This window comes from Ochotona princeps, chromosome 30 (genome assembly GCF_030435755.1).
Source record: "Ochotona princeps isolate mOchPri1 chromosome 30, mOchPri1.hap1, whole genome shotgun sequence".
Classification (NCBI taxonomy): Eukaryota; Metazoa; Chordata; class Mammalia; order Lagomorpha; family Ochotonidae; genus Ochotona; species Ochotona princeps.
In genome coordinates this window covers 7,255,753-7,279,736 of record NC_080861.1, presented here as the reverse complement: position 1 = coordinate 7,279,736, position 23,984 = coordinate 7,255,753, and the positions used below count along the sequence as shown (strand labels likewise).

Genomic DNA, 23,984 nt, shown 5'->3' with positions numbered 1-23,984 from the left:
GTGGTGAGGTGATGTGAGAGCCCCGAGCAGGTGTTCTCTCAGCAGGCTGAGCCGCTGAGGATCCCAGGGGAGGGGTTGGAGGTGTTCGGACGCCGTGTGCTGGGTGCCATATCATCGCGTGGCCTGTGGCTTTTCCCATAGAAGCTTGGGATAGCTCTGGCAGGAAGGCCTGCTGAGCTGAGTGACTGTTTTTTTCGTGTGTCTGAATGGGTTGTGGAGGTGGAAGTTCTGCTTGTGGCACTTTGTTGGAAGTGTCGGGTGGACGTTTTCCCGCTCATCTGTGGCCACAGCTGAGCAGTGCTGCATCCCTGAGCCTGGGAAACACGTTTGCAAACAAATCTGAGTTCTCCTAACAGGATTCACATTTTTCCACTAATGTAATATTTCCTAGTGTAAGTGCAAATGTTTAAAAGTGTCACACGTTATGGACATAAAAATAGTTATACTTCACATTTTGACAATTTTCTGGAAGAGTATCAGTTACTTCTGATCCCATGATGTTTCTACTCTCTGCTCCAGTCCTTCACCATTGTTTCATTAAGTTGTATTTATTAAGTTGTATTTATCACTACTTTTCAAGCACCTGTTAAATGACCAGGACTGTTCTTAGCACATTAAATAACTTTTTTCATCCTTACCACAGCAATTAAGGAAACAGGCAGGGACAGAGTAAATCACACACGTGGTTTTACACAGCTAACGCAGAGCTGGGATTCTGGCTGATTGATGGCACAGTGGAAGCTCTTAGCAACCTTGTATATATGCTTCATTTTCTTTAAGGATTTATCGTGTAGAAAGAAAATTAATGATACTGTCCAACACATTTTCCCTAGTATTGTTGAAATCTGAACCTTATTTTTTAAAGTTTGATTTGTCATCCTTCCTTTGTTTTCTCCGTTTTATTATATTCTAAGGTTAGGCAATGAGGACAGGTATTCCAGGAGGCAGTGGAGCCTCTGGTTGAGATGCCGAGGGCCTCTCCTGATTGCAGCAGGTGCTGGCTCACGTGCATGGGACCTTGCGTGCTCCGTGCGGGAGACGCTGAATTTCTTGCTCCATGCTCTGTGCTGGCTGAGCCCCGGCTGTGGCTGGTGTTTGGGGGAACGGACCAGTGCACGGAGGCTTGCCTGTGGTCTGTTTGGCTCCGCTTCCCGGACGCTGCAGTTTGCACAGTTGGAATTGTTCTCCGTGTGCTGCCCCAGTCCCAGTTTCAGTGACTGTTTGCTGCAGTAGTTTCCGTTTCCGTTAGTGCTTGGTGGTTTTTCACCTCTTGCCTCCTACCTTTGTGTACCCAGTATCCTCCCCAAGAATTAGTATTTGTTATTCTATTATGTAGGTGTTTAGGGCTGACTGGATTGTTTTATGCTTAGTATTCCATATTTGTTATACTAAAATTTAGGTTTTTGGATTAACTAGGTTACTGTCTTTGTGTTTGCTGAGTAAGGCCCGAGGAGCTCCTTTCCAGTGTCTCATGTGGGTAGCAAGGAACCAGGCATTTGGGCCATCTTCCATTGCCTTCCTAGTCACATTAGCAAGAAGTTGGATCAGAAGTGGAATTAGTTGGGACTCCATTGCCGCTCCACTAGAGGATGTCAGCCTTGACTTGCTGAGCTCCTCTGAACCCTTTAAATGCAGACCACTAAAATTGTTGTCAGTGTGTCTGGGGAGTGGGTATTACACACTGCATGGAGACACTTCTCTCAAGGTGGAGAAATTGCTAGGATGAAGTACTGCATATGTGCTAGAATCTGGGAAACAAGAGACAAGTGGTGGGAGATAGGCAGGGAGACACAGGAAGAGGAGGGAGGGCCTGTGACTGCGACTAGTGCCACCAGTTGTTTATTTCTGGAATAATGTGAGTTTCGGAAGAAAGGATTACCAAATCTTGGCTGTAAATAATTGGCGAAGTCGGCTTACAAGGCAGTGGTTGAGCCTAGTGGTTCAGGCGCTAGCCTCCCACACGGGTCTGGATTTGAGTCCTTGCTGTGGCTCCTGGATCCTGCCTCCAATTAATGCAGCTTCCCAGGAGGCACCATCATCCATGAGAGAACTTGGGTTGAGTTCCCGGCTCTTGGCTTCGGCCCAGCCCAACCCTGGCTGCTACAGGAATAAACCAGCGGATGGGAGGGCAAGTTAGAAAATGAAACCAAAATTAACTCAAGTGTGCAGGAAGATGTTTACCATTCTACAGACATCACATGAGCAGTTAAATAATGTCTGTGCAATTTTTTTTTTCTCTAAAGTAACACTACTAGATAAACTGAGTGAAAAGGAGGACCGATTTCCATTAGAATTGTCCAACTTCCTGTCCTTTTTCTTTGACTCTTAGGGTAGTGTTTGAATTCTGGCTGCTGGCTTATGGCCTACTTCTCCATTTCTTACCCTGGTACTGTGCTATAGAGTGTGACCACACTAATCTGCCATTGTTTCCAGACTTCATGGCTGAATGGGCCGAGTTACCACTTACAGTAAACCTGAAGAAGCACTTTCTACAAGTTCAAACAAGGGAAGGCTTTTAATTGCTCTTTTCATTTAATAATTTATTTTTAAAAAAGTAAAGATACTGTGATATCTGTAATAATACCGTGTTGTTTAGCCTCACAGTTTTTGTTGTTGTCGTTCTTATGATATATTTATCTATTTGAGAGTCAGTTGCGGAGAGAGTCAGGAAGGGGACCACAGAGGCCTTCATGTACCACTCTGATCCCCAGATAGCCAGAATGGCCAGGGCTGGGCCAGGCAGAAGCCAGAAGCCAGGAGCTTTGTCTGGGTCTTCTGTCTAGATGGGGAGTGCTGCTTTTGCCAGGCCATTAGCAGGCAGCTGGATTGTAAATAGAGCAGCCAGCTCCTGTAGCGGATGGTGGCATCACAGGTGTGGCTTTATTCTCTGCCACAGTGGCAGCTCCAGCATCACCACGTTCCTAGTGAGGATCATCTATAGTGTGGGTTTTCATATCCCCTTAATCAAGAGCGACTGTATTTGAAGAAACTGAATGACTGAAGCAATTAGATTCTTGTCACCCACATGCAAAACCTGGGTGGAGTTGTGATTTCCTATTTTTATGTGAGGAATATTTTTGTGTATAAAGAATGTGAGGGCTCACATTTCTTATTTTTCAAATGGCAATGCCGTTTTTGTAACGTGGTTTGTTTAATTATTTTTCTTTTGTCTACAGATTTGAGCCACAACCTTTATTAGATTCTAAATGCTGTTATGTTCTAGGATCTATTTCTGTCATCTTGATTCTTCATGCATCACTAACAATTTCCTGTACATCTTAGTACATCATATTATCTTAATAGGGCCAAGCCTGCCTTATTATTCTCTTTGTGAATCTTTTTGGATGAAATGAGCTGTTGTTTTCATGGTGTCTGATAGTTCTTCCAGTAAAATTCTTTGTTTTACTCGTAGAAAATACCCACAAATATTGGTGAGTATCATTTCTTCATTTCTAATATTTATGCTTCTTATTTGGTCCACTTGCCTATTTCCTTTCAGAGCAGCTTTACTGAATGTTTTGTACCCGGATCTCCTGCTTTGTGTCTGACTTCAGTGGTGTGTATTTTACATGTTGCCGTGTTAAGCACTGTGCTGGCTTTGGCTAGGATGTATATGCTCACACACATGTGCTCTTTAAAATCACATATTAGCTTATATGAAGAATACATTTTGACTCTTACCAAATGTGTTTTTTTTACTTTTCTTGGAATAATATTTTCACCTGTTTGTCCTGCTAATATAGTGAATTGTTTGAGTATAATTACAAGTTGTTCTTAAGTTCTTGGAAGCAGCCTTATTTATAGTATATTTCTTTTTTTTGTGATAATGTGAGTCAATGCTTAATTTTTTTCAATATTTGTAACTTCTGTCTAAGTATATCAGACTTGCAGTTCTGTTTATAAGTTTGCTTTTTCAGATTTAGAGTTGATATTGTATGTTGCATCAGAACAATAGGGACGCTTTTCATTCTGTGGGTTCAGAAGCAGTTTAAATATCCTGAGGTCCTTGGCTGTCAGAACCCAGCAGGACGGCCATGTAGGGCCCTTCTGTGGGCCAGGTGCTGGCTGATCCTGTTCTGGGCACCTTGTGAGTTGACTGGGTCCTTCTCCACTGCCATTTCAACTGCTTTATATTTTTGAAAGATTTTTTTGCAGAGTTCTAATGAGAGAGGGAGAGAGAGAGAGACTGGTCTTCTATCTGCTGATTTACCTCCTAGATGGCTGCAGCAGCCTGGACTGGATCAGTCCAAAGCCAGGAGCCAGAAGCTTCATCCAGGTCTCCCCTGTGGGTGTAGGGACCCAAACACCTGGGCCAGCCCCCTCTACTTTCCCAGGTGCATCTGCCCCTCCCCCCTTACTGAGTGAATGAGGGGATGGAAGTTCTCTTGCTCTCTGTCTCTCCCTTTCTCTCTCTAATTTTCACCTGCTCTCTTTCTTTCCCTCTCTTTACTTTTCAAATAAAAAATATTTTTAAAGAAGATGGAAAATGGTTGTAGACTTGATAAATACCTGAACAAAATGAAGAGTGAAAAACACAATCATTAGGATGAAAAAAAAAAAAAAAGAACGCAGTGGATATGATTATCAGCGCTTTAGACTGCTACTAGAGAGAGAATTAGTGAACTGGATATGCAAGAAATGATCCAGAATGTATCAAAGATAAGGAAATGGGACAAAAAGAAATACATATATTATGTATTTAATTAGTTTTTAAAGAGAGAATAGGAGATTGGAGTCAGTGTTTGATGAGACAAGAGCTGAATTTGGAAACTGAGAGAATCGCAAGGAAATGGCCTAGTTGCAGTGTACATGTAGACATGACCTAGTCAAGTGGAGAGTACCAGCAGCAAAGAGAATGTCGTAGGAGTTGCGGGAGGATGAAAGTTCACTGTGAAGGTGGCTGAGACAGACTGCTCAGGAGCAGAAGTAAGAACCAGAAAACAGCACTGTGATGTCTCAATGTGCCGGGGAGAAAATGGGCAGCCTAAAATTCTTTCTCTAAAATGAAGACATTTTCAGTATGAATTTTAAAATATAAATATGTGTGTTTTCTCTTATTGACTCTAGAATTTATGATGAATGCTCTTCTTTAAAGATGTATTTATATTTTGAGAGGCAGATCTTAAGGAGAGAGTGTAAGAAATAGAGAGGATCTTCTGTGTGCTGGTTCACTCCCTAAATGGTCACAGTGGCCAGAGCTGGGCTAATCCAGAGCAAGAGCCAGGAGTTTCTTCTGGGTCTGTAGGGGTCCAAGGACTTGAACCATCCCCTGCCACTTTCCCATGCCATAATCAGGGAGCTCGATTGAAAGTAATGAGATGGTCACAGAAGGTGGTTAAGAACTCGCATTTACTTTTACCATATTGGTTACTCATTACTATGTCAATTAATTCCATAATGATGTAAATTTTTGCTGATGGTATGTTGGAGCTTTTAATTGATCAGGATGATACTCTGCTGGCTCTGTCTTCAGACCAGAGAGGGTATACCTAAGAAGCCATTGAACTTGACTGGACAATAAGATGATGGACTCTATGTTTGATATATGCTTGCAATGGGGGGATCTCAACTGAACTTGAACTGTGGTTATGCAACAAGGTGGAGGAATCCACCATGGTGGGAGGGTTTGGGTAAGAGTGGGGAGAATCCAAGTACCTATGAAATTGTGTCACATAATACAATGTAATTAATGAATTAAAAATAATAAATAAATTTTAAAAAAAAAGAAAGTGGAGTAACCAGGGAGGAATCAAGATGGTGAAATAGGGTAAGGACATGTTTAAACAAATGGAGAAACATTAGCCAGTATGTCTGCCAATATCTTATTTAGCCAAAGAATGCTTTTAAATGCATTTATTTATTTATTTATTTGAAAGGCAGAGTTAGAGATGGGCAGAGTTCTTCCAATCACTTCCTCAATCCCAAAATGGCCACACCAGCCATGCCTGGACCAGGTCTAAGTCAGGTCCAGGAATGCCATCCAGGTCTTCACATAGGAAAGTGGACCACAAGATCTTGGCTGTCTCTGCTGTTTCCCCAGCTGTATTAGCAGGGAGCTGGATCTGAAGCAGAGCATCTAGGATGCTAACTGGTGCTCATGGGATCTCCCTAGTGAAGTCATTTATTGTAAGTAATTGATTCTCATAATTAGAGAGACTGAGAAATCCCAGTAGCTATAATTGACTAGCTGGAAGCAGAGCTGGATAAAGCTAAAAAACAAACAAACAAAAATATTCAAGAATTGAAAAACACTATTAAAAAGCCAGATACAAGAATTATGGGAGTCCCAGAAGGTGCAGAAAGAGATACTGGTTTTAAAAAGATATTTAATGAAATAATAAGGAAAAACTTCCCTAATCTTGAGAAAGAATTGGGAAACAAGATCCAGGAGGGGTACAGAACTCCCAACAGGGTTAACCAAAAGCAATTTTCACCACGACACATGATAATCAAATTCTGTTCAATTGAACATAAGGAAAAGATCCTTAAATGTACACATGAAAAAAATAAACTGAAATAGAGGAATGGCAGGCAAACTCACAGGAGACTTCTTGCAGGACACTCTACAGGCCAGAAGGAATTGGAGTGACATATTCCAGATTCTAAAAGCAAATGTTGTCAGCCCAGGATAAGATACCCAGTAAAGTTTTCCTTTGTCTTTGAAAATGAAATAAAATTCTTCCACAGTAAAGAAAAGTTAAAAGAATATGCCTCTCCCATAACTGCCCTACAAATGATACTTAAAGATCTTCTCTTGACAGAGAAGAGAAATAGCACCCACCAAAAATAAAGGTAAATATGAAGAACATCCCAGTAAAATAACAACAGAAGACTAAATCAATGAACAACCCATTGCTGAAACGACAGGATCAAATTACCACCCATTCATATTAACCCTAAATGTAAGTGACTGACACTCATCAATCGTCATAGATTAGTAAACAAATCCCATCTATTTGTTGTCTATAGGAGACATATCTCACTAACAAAGATCAGCAGAAACTATATCATGGATCTTGATTTTTTTTTTTTTTAGTTTCATCTCTTCAAAACTCTCATTAAATTTTTCACTGACTCATAGATCAAACAGTAGCATCATTTTCTTCAAGAAGGTTCTTGATTTTCATTTCTTCAGTGACACAATAGTCATTCAGTAGCATGTTATTTAATTTCTTTTTTTAAAAAGATTTATTTATTTTTATTACAAAGTCAGATATACAGAGAGGAGGGACAGAGAGGAAGATCTTCCGTCCGATGATTCACTCCCCAAGTGAGCCACAATGGCCAGTGCTGCGCTGATCTGAAGCCAGGAACCAGGAACCTCTTCTGGGTCTCCCACGTGGGTGCAGGGTCCCAAGGCATTGGGCCGTCCTCGCCTGTCTTCCCAGGCCACAAGAAGGGAGCTGGATGGGAAGTGGAGCCGCTGGGACCAGAACCGGCACCCACATGGGATCCCAGGGCGTTCAAGGCAAGGACCTTAGCCACTAGGCCACGCCGCCGGGCCCAACATGTTACTTAATTTCATGGTGTTTTTAATTTCTTCTTTCTTCCTGTTGTTGATTTTGCTTCATGGATTTTCATTTAAGGAGATGTACGGTAACTGTGTCATGGAGACTATCACGTTCAGCAGCTTGTTGTTTAACTTCATGGCATTGTAAAAAATTACTTTTCTTCCTGTTGTTGATTTTGTGTTGTGGCTTTTCATATAAGGGGATGTATAGTAACTGTGTAATGGAGACTGTGATATCCAGATATGAGTATAAAATGCAGTATGCATCTTTACTTCCGGATCAAAGATGGACTCCCGAAGAAATTGTTTACTATATCTGGACAATAGGATACTGGACTCTCTGTCATTGTCCATGCCCGTAATGATGGACATATGGACATATGATTGTTTATGAAGAACTATACTATAGTAATAATAGAGAGGAACTCAGTGGCGCGGGAGGGAATTTGGGAAGGGGACAAGGGGGAAGTTCCCAGTGCCTATGGAACTGTATCATAAAATGATAATAATAAGAATAAAAGAAGAAAAAAAAAAAGAAAAGAAAGTGGAGCAACCAGGACCCAAACCAGTGACCACATGGGATACAGGGGACACAGGGTAGATGATTAGCTTGCTGTGCCACCATGCCAGCTACATGCTGAAGGCTTCCAGCAAAATTCTAACTTCACATAATTTTTTTTTTTAAAGATTTTATTATTATTATTGGAAAGCCGGATATACAGAGAGGAGGAGAGACAGAGAAGAAGATCTTCCATCCGATGTTTTCACTCCCCAAGTGAGCCGCAACGGGCCGGTGCGCGCCAATCCGATGCCAGGAGCCAGAAACCTCTTCCGGGTCTCCCACGCGGGTGCAGGGTCCCAATGCATTGGGCCGTCCTCAACTGCTTTCCCAGGCCACAAGCAGGGAGCTGGATGGGAAGTGGAGCTGCCGGGATCAGAACTGGTGCCCATATGGGATCCTGGGGCTTTCAAGGCGAGGATTTTAGCCGCTAGGCCATGCCGCCGGGCCCACATAATTCTTAAAAATATATATTTATTGTTAGTAAATAGAAATATCATTGGGCATTGCTCTTTTTTTGTTTGTTTTTTAAGATTTATTTATTTGCTTATTTGAAAGGCAGAGTTACATGAACTGGCATCCATATGGGATCCCTGTGCTTGCAAGGTGAGGGCTTAGCCACTGAGCCTTTGCGCTGGGCCCCAGTATTTAAAATATTAGCTAGTGATTGACTTATACTAGGTTTAAAAAACAAATTAAAAAAAAAACCTTGATTTTCTGTTTTATTTTTAGCTTGAAATTCAGCTAGAGGTTGTTTGTCCAGAGAAAGCGAGGGAGGATACTTAATGAAAGATGCTCAAGTGGCAGAAATGGCCGAGCTGTATTTTACCTGAGTGTACTGGTTGCACAGCTTGGAAGAATGCTGTGACTTTGTTGGGTTTCCATATGCTCACTGAGAACTGCCTCTGGAGATTTTGAATGACTTATATAAAATGTCTGAAATTTTATGCCATGCAAATGGTTATTATAAATAATATCAGGAGTGTCTTTGTATCTCCCAAACCTCCAACACCTGTAATTGTAATTGATCATTTGCTTTAGTTTAGGAGTATTAAATTTTTTTAAAGTGGCTTTTCTATGTGAAAGATAAAGTTGTGATGATGTGCGCACACCTCTTGTAGCTGTTGGTCCATTCTCCAGATGTCCCCAACTGCCAGGGGTAGTCCAGGTTGAGGCCACGAAGCTGAAAACCCAAATGGTTCTCCCACATGGGTGGAAGGGATCTAAATACTTGAGCTGCCTTTTGCTGCCTCCTACGGTGTCCACTAATAGGAAGCTGGATTGGAAGTGGAATAGCCGAGATTCGAACCAGGCACTTGATAGGGAATGCTGTTGTACCAAGTAGTGCTTAATCCTTTGCACCACAGCAGTTCAGGGAATATTAAATATATGTGGAGATCAAGAGCGGATATTCAGGGATTAGGAAGTGCTATTTACAAAATAAAAACTAATACATGTTCTTCCACTCTTACAACTATTTAATTTTCTGCAATGTTTTGTGGATAGTGAATTTTTATTTTATCAGACTAGGTCTTTTAAAGGAAAGTGATTGCACAAACGAAGAGTTGAGAAGTCCTGTAATTAACAGTTGTTGACACTGTTTACAGATTGTGCCCTTATTCCTTATGTTTAAGGCGATTCTTTTCAACTTTGGTATTTTATGATATTAAAATGTGTGAAATATGCTTAATGAATAAAGGTATATCTTTTAAACTGATGAATGTAGTTGGATCTGTGTTTGAAAAGTTTTGTGGATTTGAATGGCAAGTCACTGACAGGAGGTCTTGAACATTTTTTTCCCTCTGAACAGATGTCTTGGCCTGCAGTGACTCCAAATCCCGTAATCCTTCCAATTTTCCTCTACTAAATAGGTTTCAAAAAAGTGACATTTTTGTTATAAGTGATTGACTTATTTCAGGCAAATATTGCAGCTGAGTAAAGATTTTATCTCAGTGAGGAAACTGTTGCTATGAATAACATGTTAGATTCTTTTACTTTTTAAGAATTTAATGTATAGTATTTTTCCTGTCTCTGTATTCAGAATAATGTTTTTGTGTAGTAAGCCGTCTTCAGTGGCGAGTGTTTTCTTTTTTAAAGATTTATTTTATTTTATTTTTTTTAAAGATTTATTTTATTTTTATTGCAAAGTCAGATATACAGAGAGGAGGAGAGACAGATAGGAAGATCTTCCACCTGATGATTCACTCCCCATGTGGCCACAACGGCCAGAGCTGCGCTGATCCAAAGCCAGGAGCCAGGAGCTTCCTCCAGGTCTCTCATGTGGGTGCAGGATCTCAAGGCTTTGGGCCGTCCTCAACTGTTTTTCCAGGCCACAGACAGGGAGCTGGATGGGAAGCAGGGGTGCTAGGATTAGACCAGCTTCCATATGGGATCCTGGTGCATTCAAGGTGAGGACTTTAGCCGCTGGACCACTGTGCCAGTTCCCATAGTTTATTTTTTAAATGGTATTTTAAAAAATGTTATTTGAATAGATAATGTGATAACTTAGAGAAGCATGTTTTTGTGAAATTCAGAGGAGAAGCATCTAACTCAGTGGTCTAGTTTGGAACCACGGTTAGTGATTAGGAAGTTTGAGCTGAGCACTGAAGGATTGGTCAGAATGGCGAAGAAGGAGGTGGGGCATTCCTAGGAAAGGGGAGGCATGAATGAACGCAGGTGAAAGCTCCACGGCAATTAAAGAGTATGTGAGTGTGTGTGTGAGTGTGTGTGTGTGTGTGTGTGTGCGTGTGCGTGTGTGTGTGTGTGTGTGTGCGAGTGTGTGTGTGTGAGTGTGTGTGTGTGAGTGTGTGTGTGTGCGTGTGTGTGAGTGTGTGTGTGTGAGTGTGTGTGTGAGTGTGTGTGTGTGCGTGTGTGTGTGTGTGTGTGTGTGAAATCTGAGTCAGGTCCCTGCTGCTGCTGGAGCATCAAGTTTGCAAGGACCCTGAGATGGGACTGAAGGGCCGGAGTGAGAGTGTGTTTTCATTGTGGTTTTCAGAGTGTATAAGGTAAGTTCAGGGGTTGCTGTCCTGGAGGTTGGGAATATTAACTTATTACAGTAGTTTGGACAATAGAAAGTGTAGGAATTTTCATTGGCTTCTCCTTATGTCTTGAGGTGTTATTTCATGTAGGTGCTAAAGAAAAGTTCCTAGCTTTTCAGTTGATGCCCCACTCTGACACAGAATTATGTTACATTATTTGATAATCTAGAGTCATTTGAAATAAGAACGGGCAAATTGCACATAGCTCTTTGGATATTTTGGTGTTATTCTTGGGCGATGACCTGACACAGGGCTCGTAGTGGTGTTCGGTCCTAGTCGGGAAGCAGGGAGGGGAGCAGCGGTGCTTTTGCTTGGGGAGCCGGGCGACTGCTTTGCTCCCCTGGAGCCAGGTGACGGAGTGTGATGACACGGAATGGTTTCACAAAGTTGGGAAAAGTTTCCTCTGTTTCCTAAAGTAGTTTCTGATATTGAAGAGTGACAGATTTGCAGTGTGACATTTAAGTTTTAGTAAATGTATCTTTTAAAATATCAAAATCCTGCACTTGAATAAGATCCATTTTACAAATTGCTTTTAATGTATATTCCCTAATTTATTCTGATAATACACATAAGGTAGATGTTATTATTACTGTTATTTCCTTCCTCTCGTCCTTTAAAACACTCAAATCTAGCGTGTCTTAAAATCTAGTGGGGTTTCTATTTTATATACATGAACAAGAGAGCATTTTTGTTCTCAAGAGCTAAAGTGCAATACATAAAGACCTAAGAAATAAAAAAAAAACTATATTGAGAGAATTTTAAGGGAGATTTTTCTCTTTTTTTTTTCCCCTGTGGATAAGCCACGCTTTTCCACATTTTAGCTTCTCTAAAATTGGCAAATGTCTTAAAATCTGATGGCATCTCTAAATTTGTGGAAAGCTGTATTTTTAGTATCTCAACAGCATATAGGTCAAAGCTGTTTAAGTGCCATGAAGGATTTAAAGCATCCACTCAAGAAAGCCATGGTGCACTAAATGAATGATACATGCTCTAAGAGAATGACATTTAGGGCTCGTGAATGACGTAACAGGAGGACATCGTAGGTAGGTGGCGTGAGTGTGTTTCATGGGAGACTTTGCAGATCAAACGGGGGAGAGGTGGAGTTTTATTCTGTAGTGAGTGGGAAACTACTATAGGTTTTGAGAAAAAAAATTTGCTAATTTTAGGCTTTGAATTTCTTTAGCTGTACTAGAATTCTTTAAAAAAGTTGTTGGAAAGTAGAATTAAAAGATGCTTTAGTTAAAAAAATATAAAATCTAGGCGTACAAATGTCTTGAAGGGTCTGGTGCCCTGGTGTTGCGTGTTAAACCGCCAGCTGTGATGCTGGCATCCCATACCAGTTTAAGTCCTGACTACTCCACTTCCGGTCCAGCTCACTGCTAATGGCCTGGGTAAGCAGCAGAGCATGGCCCAAAACCTTGGACCACTGTACCAATGTGGGAGACTGGGAATAAGCTCTGGGCTTCTGGCTTTGGACTGGCCCAGCTCCAGTCCTTGTAGCCATTTGGGTAATGAACCAGCAGATCAAATCTCTCTCTTGTTTTTGCTTCTTTCTCTGTAGCTCGGCTTTTCAATAATACATACATAAATAAATAAGATTGATAATTTTTAAAAATTGTATTAAAATATTGAAAAATGTGAATTATTGCCAGATAGCCACAACAGCCAGGGGTGGTGCGGGCTGAAGTAAAGAGCCAGAACTCCGGCTTATATCCTATGTAGGTTGCAGAAATTCAAGGTCTTAGCCATCATCCTCTGCCTTGCAGGCAGATTAGCAGGGAGCTGAATTTTAGGGTTTGAATTGGCACTCTGTAATGGGATGGCCGTGTCCCCAGTGGCACCTTAGCTCACTGGCACAACACCTGCCGACTGTAAGGTTGACTATAATGTTCCCATCTTCACTTATGATTTTAGTTGTCAACTCTGTAGCCTTTTGTTTATCCATGTAACTAAAGGTTTTCTAACTAGGTTACAGTTAACTGTGGAGGGTTTTTAAATGTTATTGATAGGAGAGAATGGATGTAATATTACAAATGATTTTTTCCCAGAAAATCAGAATCAGTTTTTATATGTAATAAAATATATTGCTAGTAAAATGAAATGGATACAGGGCTTGACATATGACTTTTGTTCTTGAAAGAATATAAGGCAATTTAAATTCAGTGCAATTAAAATTTGTAATTATTCGTGTCTTTGAACTTAAATTGTTTCAAATTATATATCGGTTTAAAGTTTCATCTATAGTTATATAAAAGTTTATAATTTTTAAACCAAGAGCATTTACCAAAAGTTACTATAGAGTTTAGAAAACCCAGGAACTTAAATTAAAATACTTTAAATAACCTTTAGTTAATCATTTTTATTTACTCTTGTAAGAGAGAATTTAAATGCAAAAGTGATAACCTCTGTCTCTTTATACATAATGTGAATGCAATCGAAAGGTGACTGAAAATTAATGACTTTATTTTTAAAAAGTCAGGATTTAAAATTTTAGATTAGATCTAGTTTTTCGTTAAAAGGCTTTATATGATTTATAAGAATGGCTTAATTATAAAATTCATAAAGATAATTTAAAGTCAGAAGATTTAATTTAATACAATTTAAACTCAAAAATATAATTATGAATAATTATAACTTCCAGAATCATATGGGATTTGAAATATGTCATATAACCTTTGTAGATATTTTTACAAGGTGACAACAGGCATCAACTATCTCCACTTGATTTTCTTGCTAATATTTGTGATTTAATACTAGAGTTAATCTTTAATTACTAAAAAAGTGTTATCTATACCATGATTACTAATTAGTCTATAATACAATATGTAATATGTTGTACGGATCAACTCTTGAAATATAACAAAATTTTAAAAGAACATCTTACTAGCAAGTTTGAAGGAGTGATATGCCTTATAAAACCTACAATTATGAAAACATTTTCTGGATGTAATTGTGTTTATGTTTGTAAGTTTGTTTTTAAAAATCTGCCTTTCTTCACCACAGAAAAGACTTGAGCTGGCTAATAACTCAGAATTTTATTATGATATTGAATAAAAACTTAGAAGGTACAATGAGTCCTTTTTCTTTACGTGGAATGGATTGGTAGTGAATTCAAATTGGCAGTAAGTTCAACTAAATTTCAAAGTTTGTTATTAGGAGGCCAAATGTTCTCCTGCCTGGGACCGTTGTGTCTGGTTGAAATCACACACTTTTTCCCTTCTCTGTATATTTCCATCCTAACATTAGTTGAGGGGTCTAAGCATTTAGACATTTCTTTGCTGCCTTGGCAAACCATTAGAAGGGAGCACAGACTAGCATGGTGGTTTAGCAAGCTACTCACCCACCTGCATTGCCAGCATCCCATATGGGCACCGGTTCTAGTCCCAGCTGCTCTACTTTTACCCAGCTCACTGGGTCAGGTCCTTTGGCACCTGTACCCACACGGGAGACCTAGAGGCTTGGCTCTTGCCATTGTGGCCATCTGGGGAGTGAACCGGCAGTTGGAGGACCTCTTTCTTTCTTTGTCTCTCCTTGTATCTATAAATCTGTCTTTCAAATAAGAATAAATAAATCTTAAAAAAAAAAGAAGGGAGCAGGATCAGAAGTGGAGCAAGCTGGGACATGAACCAGTGCCCATATGGGATGCTAGTTCTGTAGGGCCTGCAGTGCTGGCGTGCCAGCCACCTGTTTTTCCAATTGGGAGGTTGATAAAAGGGGCTTAGAAAGTTTTATCACCAAAGGAAATGTTGAGAAGTTGAAAAGATTTTAAATTATAAGGTTATGTAGGTGTTAGGTATGAGACAATAGGGTTAGTATCTGTAATAACTGGAAAATTCAAGATAATGCAAAATAGGTTCCATAAACAATAGAAGATACAGTTTCAGTTAGATGTGTTTGTTACATAGGTTACTGTAGGAAGTTAATGTAAACGTGTATTAGCCTTGAACTTTTAAAAATATCCTCATACAAGTAATCAGAAACATGTATGGTAAGATGGAACTTTTAAGAAAAAGCTAGATTGAGAAATCTATAAAGTGGAAGGATCTGTAGATACATGAAGGACAAATGATTAGTTCCATGGAGTGAGATGAGCGGAGTGATCAGTACGTCGGGTGGACTGTTAGGAAGGATGGATGCAGCAGCTGGCGAGGAGTGACTTGTGCGCAAGTGATAAACGCGATATGTGAATGATGGTAAGTCGAGTAGAAGTCAAGCAAAGAGAGATTGGCTTCTTACTACCAACTAAAGGGAAGTATGTGTATTTTACTACAGTTGGAAAAGATACAGCACAGTTACAGATTCCCCAAAACAGTTTAAAATTGCACAAATAGCAACCGGTAAACTAAAGCATGAAACTGACTACTGTTTTATGGCACCTAATTGAATTTTGCAAAAATAATAATCAGCAAAGTATTTGTTCATGGTGGAAAAATTAGAAAGTAATGAACTATATGGAACAAATGAAATTCTTGATAGAGTTCCTTAAACCATAGCTAAACAATACAATTCTAGTTAATTCTGCCCTTTTAAATTGTGAATGGTCTCTCTCCCTCTCTCTGTATAGGAAGGTCCTACATGTACATATACCAAGTGCATATGTGTGTACACTATTTTATATATCTGTATGTATATATTGAGTTGCATATCGAGTATATTTGAAGATTTATTTGAATGCTAAACAGACAGATCGTCTGTGTATTGTTTCACACCCCAAATTGCCGCTCTGGCTGAGGCTGGGTCAGTCTAGGCTCGGAGTCGGGTGAGTGGTGGGCTCCCACGTTCCTGGCCCACGAGCCACTGCTTTCGAAGACACCAGCAGCAGGGTGCTGGGCTGGAAGTGGAGCAAAGAAGACTTTTACAAGGAACGTGGACAACCCAAGCTGCAGCTTAACTACCGTTTTAGAGTTTATGTTGAGCAGAAGACAGAGTTCTTCTAGACGGACTCTCCCGAGGATGTGTAGTTTTTACACAGGGTATTTTACTATGTGTGGGAAAAATATTCCACATTTTTGAGTCAAATACGTATTTTTTGGAAAATCATCTACAAATGGTCTTTTTACTCTTAACGCAAGATTCTCCACCCACAGCACTAAAAATATATTGGATCAGATAATTCTTGGTTGTAGGACTCTGTTGTATACGGCACAGGATGTATGACAGCCAAGACAATGTAAGTGGCTCTTGACATTGCCAGATGTCTTTTGAGGGGACAAAAATCATCCCTTGGTGAGAAGCATCACTCTGCTGTATGCCATGTTTTAGAATTTTCTGTATTTTTTAGATTGGGCCCAAGCTTAAGGGCTCTGATTTCATTGACTTCCCACTAAAGTTGGACACTCAGTCTGTCCTGCCGTTTGGGCACTGTGGGCAATATGGGAAATCTTACAGAGTCTCGGTTTTCTTGGGCTATAAAACAGGCAAAATATTTGTACTGCTTAACTTAAAAGGCTGAGAAAAGTTGGTAAGGTAAAGTTGGTAAGGAAACTGGACTTTGTCAGTTTAAACTTGGCTCACTGGAGACATTTCCACCATCTCTGGTCTCCATGTCGGTGCCTCATCCCCAGATCATTCTTCATGCCATGTTACCAGCCGCCGCAACAAATGGCGCCCAACGTGGGGCACAGCACAAACGACATCTGAGGGACCCCTGGACCTATGATAGTAAGTTTAGAATTTAGGAATTTTGCAGGGGCATAATTGATTTCATCCCCAGACCCTCTCCCTGTGCTAGGGCACGAGGGACAATCTGAGGGACCCCTGGAACTCTGGAGGGGCATAATTAATCTCATCCCCAGACCTTCTCCCTGTTCTGGGGTACAAGGGACAATCTGAGGGACCCTGGAAATCCAGAGGCAGGTTTAACTCTGGAGGGGCATAATTAATTTCATCCCCAGACCTTCTCCCCGTTCAGGGGCACGAGGGACAATCTAGGGATCCTGGAAATCTAGAGGCAGGTTTAGAAATTTTTACAGGGGCATAAGTAAAGTTTATCATGGGGCAAGAACTCGCTAAAGTGCAGGTAATTAAAGGAATCAGAGATCTGCTCCAGTCACAAGGCACCGACACTAAGCTTAAGGCCTCGCAGAGTTTTTTTGAAACCGTCTGCGATGTATTCCCATGGTTGGCTCTCATTGTAGTCACCTTCCTTCTCAGGCGCTTGGCAAAAAGTGCTTTGCCATCCCCTCAAGCAGTGGGGCAACCCCGCCATAAAAAATGGTCCATTAGAAGGAGGAGAGAGCTGCAAACCAGGGTAAAAAAGAAGAAGGAACCCCAAACCAGACAAAGTTGGGAGAAAGTGCGCAAAGAAGATTCTCAGTCCTCTTCTGAGGAGGATGAAGAGGAAAAGGATGGAAAGGACGAACATGGTCCCAGGTGGATTCCTGAGAGGCTTGTCCGGCAAGCTCCTGCTGCTGAGTGTTGTGAAAGCTCGGGTACTGGCCAAGATGATGGCATTTCAATCGGAAGATCTACGGGACAAGCAAAAAACGCCTCTGAAGTGAATGACACCGAGTTCCAGTACACCCTGACAACATGCTGGAATGGCAAGTGCGATTCTGCTGTTATCCTGCAGCTGCCCTGAATCCTACCTGTGACTGTTGGGACTGAGGGAGAGACCTCTGTTAGCCTGATAAAGAAAAAAAGAGACTTTGGCATAACGGCGACCATCGTAGCAGTACATCAACAGCCGCCGCCACCAGCTACCGTGGTGACAGTGACCAAGGTCGCGGAACAGACTGCCAGAGTTGCGCACAACAGGACTTTACTGATGAACATGAGCGGGTGGGCATGCTTGCGTTGTAACTGCGGGTTGATTTGTTGTCAGAGGAACAGCAGATGCTGTGAGATTTGGCTTAGACCTCTTGTACCCCATTGTATGCCTTTTTGTGTGTATCACCTACGCAAGTGCAAAAGGTTTTCTCGAGCCCTGGTACTGCTGTCTGCTCGTTGCTACCAAGCTAAAGATACTCCTATGGTCAGGGCCTCTTGTTCCCCATCATATGCTTTATGTATGTTTCACCTGTGTAGTGCTATGTTTCCCTGAGCCCAGGAACTGCTGTCTGCTCATTGCTACTGAGGTAAAGACACTCCTAGCCTTGGAACAGGGCTACCAGCCTCCGCAAGTATGATTTGTGCATCTGTAGCAGGCAATGCGTTGAATGGCAGCCAGTGATGGTTAAGATGGACTGGGTACTGACCATCCTAAGACAGGGGCTCCATCATGCTATGGAGATTCCTGATGATGGGTAAGGCTGATAACCTGCGAGTCCACAACCTAAGTCAGGCACATTCAAGTCTGCTTTAAAACAAAAACAGGGGACCTGTTGTGCACTAAGGAGTTGGTTAGCACTCGCTAAACTGAGCACTACAGGTAATGGGCTTTGGGCTGAAAGCACCTGGTCTAATGGAACTCAGCTGTATCCAATATTGAGAGTGTGGGCTAAAGCGTAAACAAGAACTAGGTGAGAGGTCAAGAGTGGAGGCAATAAAAGCAGGCCTCGAGAGAGGCCAGAGGGAGACATTTCCACCATCTCTGGTCTCCATGTTGGTGCCTCATCCCCACATCCTTCTTCGTGCCATGTTACCAGCCTAGCCGGCCACAACAAGAAGGTATTCTTGAGTAAGTAATTTATTTAAAAGAATTGCCTTAAGTAGCAGAAAATACAACATCATTTACTACTTTAAATCCAAAATCACAAGACTTGTTGATTTCGTAGAGATATTTAAACTCATTCAAGGAAGACATATCCTTTCTTCAGGGAAGGAAAATCAATCTGGAGATAGCTGGTCATTCCAAATCATTTTTCCTTTCATATCCCTCTCCCTCCCCCTTCCTCCCTCCCTTCCTTCCTCCCTCCCTTCCTTCCTCCCTCCCTTCCTTCCTTCCTTTTTTCCTTCCTTCCTTCCTTTGTTTTTCAGTTGTGCGCTTTGCAAATAAAACTTGTTCTCTGCCTGCATCTGATTCTGGCTTTTTATTTCTACATTAAGCTGAGGGAAGAACACATAGAACTTTGCCAATAATAAGGGTGATGCAGAAAGATATCGTTTTGGAAATTCAATTAAAATACATCAGAGAAGCACATAGAAAAAATGATTCATTTGGTTCACAAACAAGCACAATGATGCTACCTTAGAGCATCATAGATTTTGTGAAGGATCTCAGATGAGGACACTCTTAATATGCAGCAATTTAAAAAAAATATTTATTTCTTTGAAAGTAAGAGTTAAAGAGTGAAAGGGAGAGACGGTGACAGAGACACAGAGAAAGAGGTCTTCCATCCATTGGCTCACTCCCCAAATGTCTTCAGTACCTAGAGCCAGGAGCTTCTTTTAGGTTTCCCACATGGGTCCATTGTGCTGCTTTTCCCAGTGCATTAGCAGGAAGCTGAATCAGAAATGGAGCAACTAAACTTGAACTTACATTGTAAGGGATACCAGCATGGCAGGTAGCAGTTACCTGCTGTGTCATAAAATCAGTCCTGAATGTGCAGTAAATTTGATCTCAGTGATTGTGTTTATTACAAGAGGTATCAGTGAAAAATAATGTCATTTGAGAAATTAATGCTTTTGGTAAGAATTTGAGAATTAATGCTTTAAGAACCTAAAGCAACCTTTATTATAATTTTCTTATTTAATTTATGAAAAGACATGTCTAGCATTTTTAGGAGATTGTACGTTAATCCATGCTCAAATAATGTAAAAAAAAAACTTGGCTCACTGAAGACTTCTAAAAATTTGTAACAGTTTATGACAAGTAATATCCACTTCCTGTTAGTATTTTGTAGAATTACCAACCATTGTCAACTAGTAAATTAAATGCCATGATATAATTCAATGTATTCTTATTTCTTCTTGCAGGAAATTTCTGATGAATTGGTGAAGATAGGAAAGCTGTTCAGAACGTGGTAACACTTCTGTACTGTAAGTATTTCTTTGACAGAGAAATCTAAGTTAAGAATATTTGGTGATTCAGTTGCTTGAAGGAAAAAGTATTTGGCTGAGATAGTATATATAATACATAGAGGAGGATATGTTATATTAATAATTTATGAGAACTAATTCTATACAGACTTTAAACATTGCAAAGGCAATCTTATGTATTGAATGAAGCTTTTTACCAACAACACTGAAAAATATTTCTAATTCTAATAAGGATTGATCTGGTTTGTGTACATTTGCTTATTTAAAACTCCCAGAATCGAGAAAATCATTGTACTTTTGTAGGTTGTGATTCGTTTGGGTGGTTTATTGTTTAGGTTATTTTGCAGAATTATTTATTTGCTGATTTATTTATGTATTTCATTATTTATTTATTTGATTATTTAGTAAATTATTTATCTGTTGAATTATTAATACATCTTCATGACATGCTTTAAATTATTTATAACTTAATTTTGAGTTTATTGCTTTTAGACGCTGCATTGTTACTGACTAGTTTTGATTTTTTTCTTTGTGGTTCTTGAAAATTAAAGTATTAGCTTTAAGGCAAGAGTATGTTCATTGGCGCGCCCATGGATATATTTTTTTGTAATTTATGGTGGAGATGTAATTTCAGTTGTGCTTTGTTTAGCTTTGAATTTACTTGCTGAGGGTTAGTGGTGACAGAATGTGGGTTGTGTGCATACTCATTGTGGAGTTACTTACAGATTAATGATTTTGCCTGTCATCTGTAAACAGAGATTGAACATGTCAACTTCAGTCCACATTACCCTTTGTGTTTCTGAAGGACAGGTCTGAATTGCCAACTTCCTGGAGAATATATAAGGGACTCTTGGTTACTTTATTTTAGTGGCACATCTGTTTAACTACTGGAATATTCTTAGCAAAGTTCAGATGCAACAGCAACTTATAGTTGGATCTCTGAGATGTAAACTTGACTGATAGATTCAGTCGCTATTTATATGGATATTTGGAAAATAACATGCTTACACAGATTCTTGTAAGTCACAATGATGTATTCATATCTTTAATTGAAAACTATATCATTTTATTTCATGGAACTAAATGGACAGATATTTATAAATATGAAATATAGTTTCTGCAATTTTAGCTTCTAATTCTTTTATATCCAACTTTCTATTTTTAGCCAAGTAAGGTTGTTTCTCCTTTGTTCTGCCTCTGTTTCATGACACAGTGCACTTCTTAGAGCTCTCTTTGTGAATGCTTTTCATGAGTAGGTTAAGGAGCTGCTTGGGGAAAGGAGTACCAGGTGAACAACATGATCTTTATTTTGTATTTTCTCGCTGTGGACTAGTATGTACCTTACAGTTTTAACACTTCAGAGAGAAGCTGTACTGTACATTTCAAGTTGAATTGCTATTGAAATATAGTGAAAATGGCCTCTTTAGATAGGTTTCACTATAGAATCATAAATTTTGTATATACACCCAAATTTCTTATTTTGAAATATTGAATATATGAATATTTAATTAGGATATTGCCTTGGTATCTTTGTGTGCTTGCCTTAACGATGTGTTTCCCTTGGATCTATTTGGATGTATTCAGAGGAGTGTTTCTCACATGTGTCTCTGACTTTCCTATTCTAGACATGAGCAAGGACAGATAAAATTAGAAATGGAATTTTCCCTTTCAGTTTTATATATATTCAGTATAGTCTTTTTAAGAAAAAAAATTTCCTTCTTTGATGTTGAATAAGAGCTATGTTGGCAGCTGAGACAATCTACCCAGCTCACATTATTAACATTGGTGGAGTACTGTGTCATCTGATGTTTCCCTTTGAGGGCACACATGTTTGCGTGTGCGTGCACGCACAGAGCGTGAAGTGTTGGTCTGACGCCCTCAGTGTCTGCCCAGAGCTGTGGGCGCCGAGCTTCAGGGCATTTCTTGGCCACAGGCACAGTGCTGCTCTTTGACCCGGGTTGTTCGCTGATTTCACCTCTAGTTAAGTACTGCTACTTTCGCTTTCAGGGTAGGGAAATAGGTGGAAGGAAACTTGCCCGTTGCAGCACAGCTTAGGGTAAATGGTGATGTTGGAGTTAGTGCTAATTTATTCTTGGGTAAGAGTCTTTCTTAGCTTGTTAGAGTGTGAAACAGTAGATAGTATAATGTAATTTTAGCTAGTTTTTTTTAACTTGTATGCTTTTAGAGAATATAATTTGGTGGGTTCACCTTGCGAAGTGCATTCGCTTTGAGTTGCAGTTAGTCATCTCAAAGAACAGACTTGTGTTTCAGTGGATTTTCTGATTTGATTCTTGTTGTAATCCTGCATAGTTTAGCAAATATATAGAGAAGAAAAACTTGTCCCCTGGGGAGATTGTTTGCCTGGGAGTTTTCCAACATGTAGATCAGCTCTTTTGACTAATAGGGATCATTTCCAGGGTTCTTGTTCGGTTAAAACTGATTTCCTTACAACAGTGTCATCCAAATCAGACACGTTTTTGTGCAGTTAGAAGAATGGTTAAATGACTGATGCTTAGAGTTTGGTAGAAATGATCAGAATTACACTATTAAGACAATCTTAAATACGATTTTTATTACACAGCCAAGCATGTTGTTCTGTGACTGAAAAGAATAAGAAAATAGCCAATTCTATTTTTAAGAGATTAGGCATGGTTACATAGCATATCTAAGAGTAAGGAATGATTGTGACTTTGGTGTGAAGCTGAAGTCTGTCAGTCACACTTGCTACCTGAAGAGAGAAGCCTCTGTTGTGGGTGTTGATTAAATATTTGAGGCAAATTAGAGACAGATGAATTAGGTAACGACAGAATTTGGGTGATGGGAGTGTGAATGCATTTAAGTCACCACATCTATGTGAAGGGCAGGGGGTTAAGCAGATCACTTTTTAAAAATACATATTTATTTACATTGGGAAGATGGATATACAGAGAGAAGGAGAGACAGAGTGGAAGATCTTCCATCCAATGATTCACTCCCCAGGCAGCTGCAGTGGCTGGTACTGAGCCAATCTGACACCAGGAGCCCAGAGTTCTTCTGGGTCTCCTATGCAGGTGCAGGATCCCAAGGCTTTGGGCCATGCTTGACTGCTTTCACAGGCGACAAGCAGGGAGCTAGATGGGAAGCGGTGCCGCCTGGATTAGAACTGGAGTCCGTATAGGATCCTGGTCCGTTCAAGGGGAGGACTTTAGCCTTAGGCCATTGCGCGGGGCCCAAGCACATCATTTTGTAAGGACAGATACCTTTCTCAAGTTAACAGTGTTATAAAATCCTTGAGACACATGAATTTGGTAATCTGAAATACTGTGATAGCAAGAGATGTTCATATAATATTTATTTTAATCCAAGACTGTTTGAGAGTGAAAATTTGAATTGTTATGGCTGCATAATAAGGATAAACCAGTACCTTCTTGGGCAAATTGTCAGTGTAGTCACACGAAGAGTATCTCATCTTGCTGTTGATTTATTCCTATAGTCCTGTGTGCTGCATATTTAACACACAATAAAAGATCTTCGTGAGAAAAAAATTTTATGACAGCCAACATTTTCGTCTTTTGCTATGCTGACCAAGGATGTTATAACTTTAAGTGTAACTTATGCATTATAGCTTTTTGAAACCTATATTTAAGGAAAAAGAAAGTTTGTCTAATTGTAGAGGATAGTTCTTAAGTTTTTTTCCCCCTTATATTGGATATTACAGAATTTTTTGGTGTGCCTAATATTTAGTTGATAGTCTACTTGGCATTATACTGAAAGATAATGTTGGGCCCGGCGGCGTGGCCTAGCGGCTAAAGTCCTCACCTTGAAAGCCCCAGGATCCCATATGGGCACCAGTTCTGATCCCGGCAGCTCCACTTCCCATCCAGCTCCCTGCTTGTGGCCTGGGAAAGCAGTTGAGGACGGCCCAACGCATTGGGACCCTGCACCCGCGTGGGAGACCCGGAAGAGGTTCCTGGCTCCT

General features: G+C 40.2%; 1 long non-coding RNA gene across 1 annotated transcript in view; it reads left to right on the top strand.

The window, feature by feature from the left end:
• LOC131478343 (uncharacterized) overlaps positions 1-23,984 on the top strand; it is a 42,917-nt gene that overhangs the window by 1,650 nt on the left and 17,283 nt on the right. Inside the window, exon 2 of the long non-coding RNA XR_009244417.1 lies at positions 19,964-20,026. This is a non-coding gene — a long non-coding RNA (uncharacterized LOC131478343). The remainder of the gene's footprint in view (positions 1-19,963; positions 20,027-23,984) is intronic.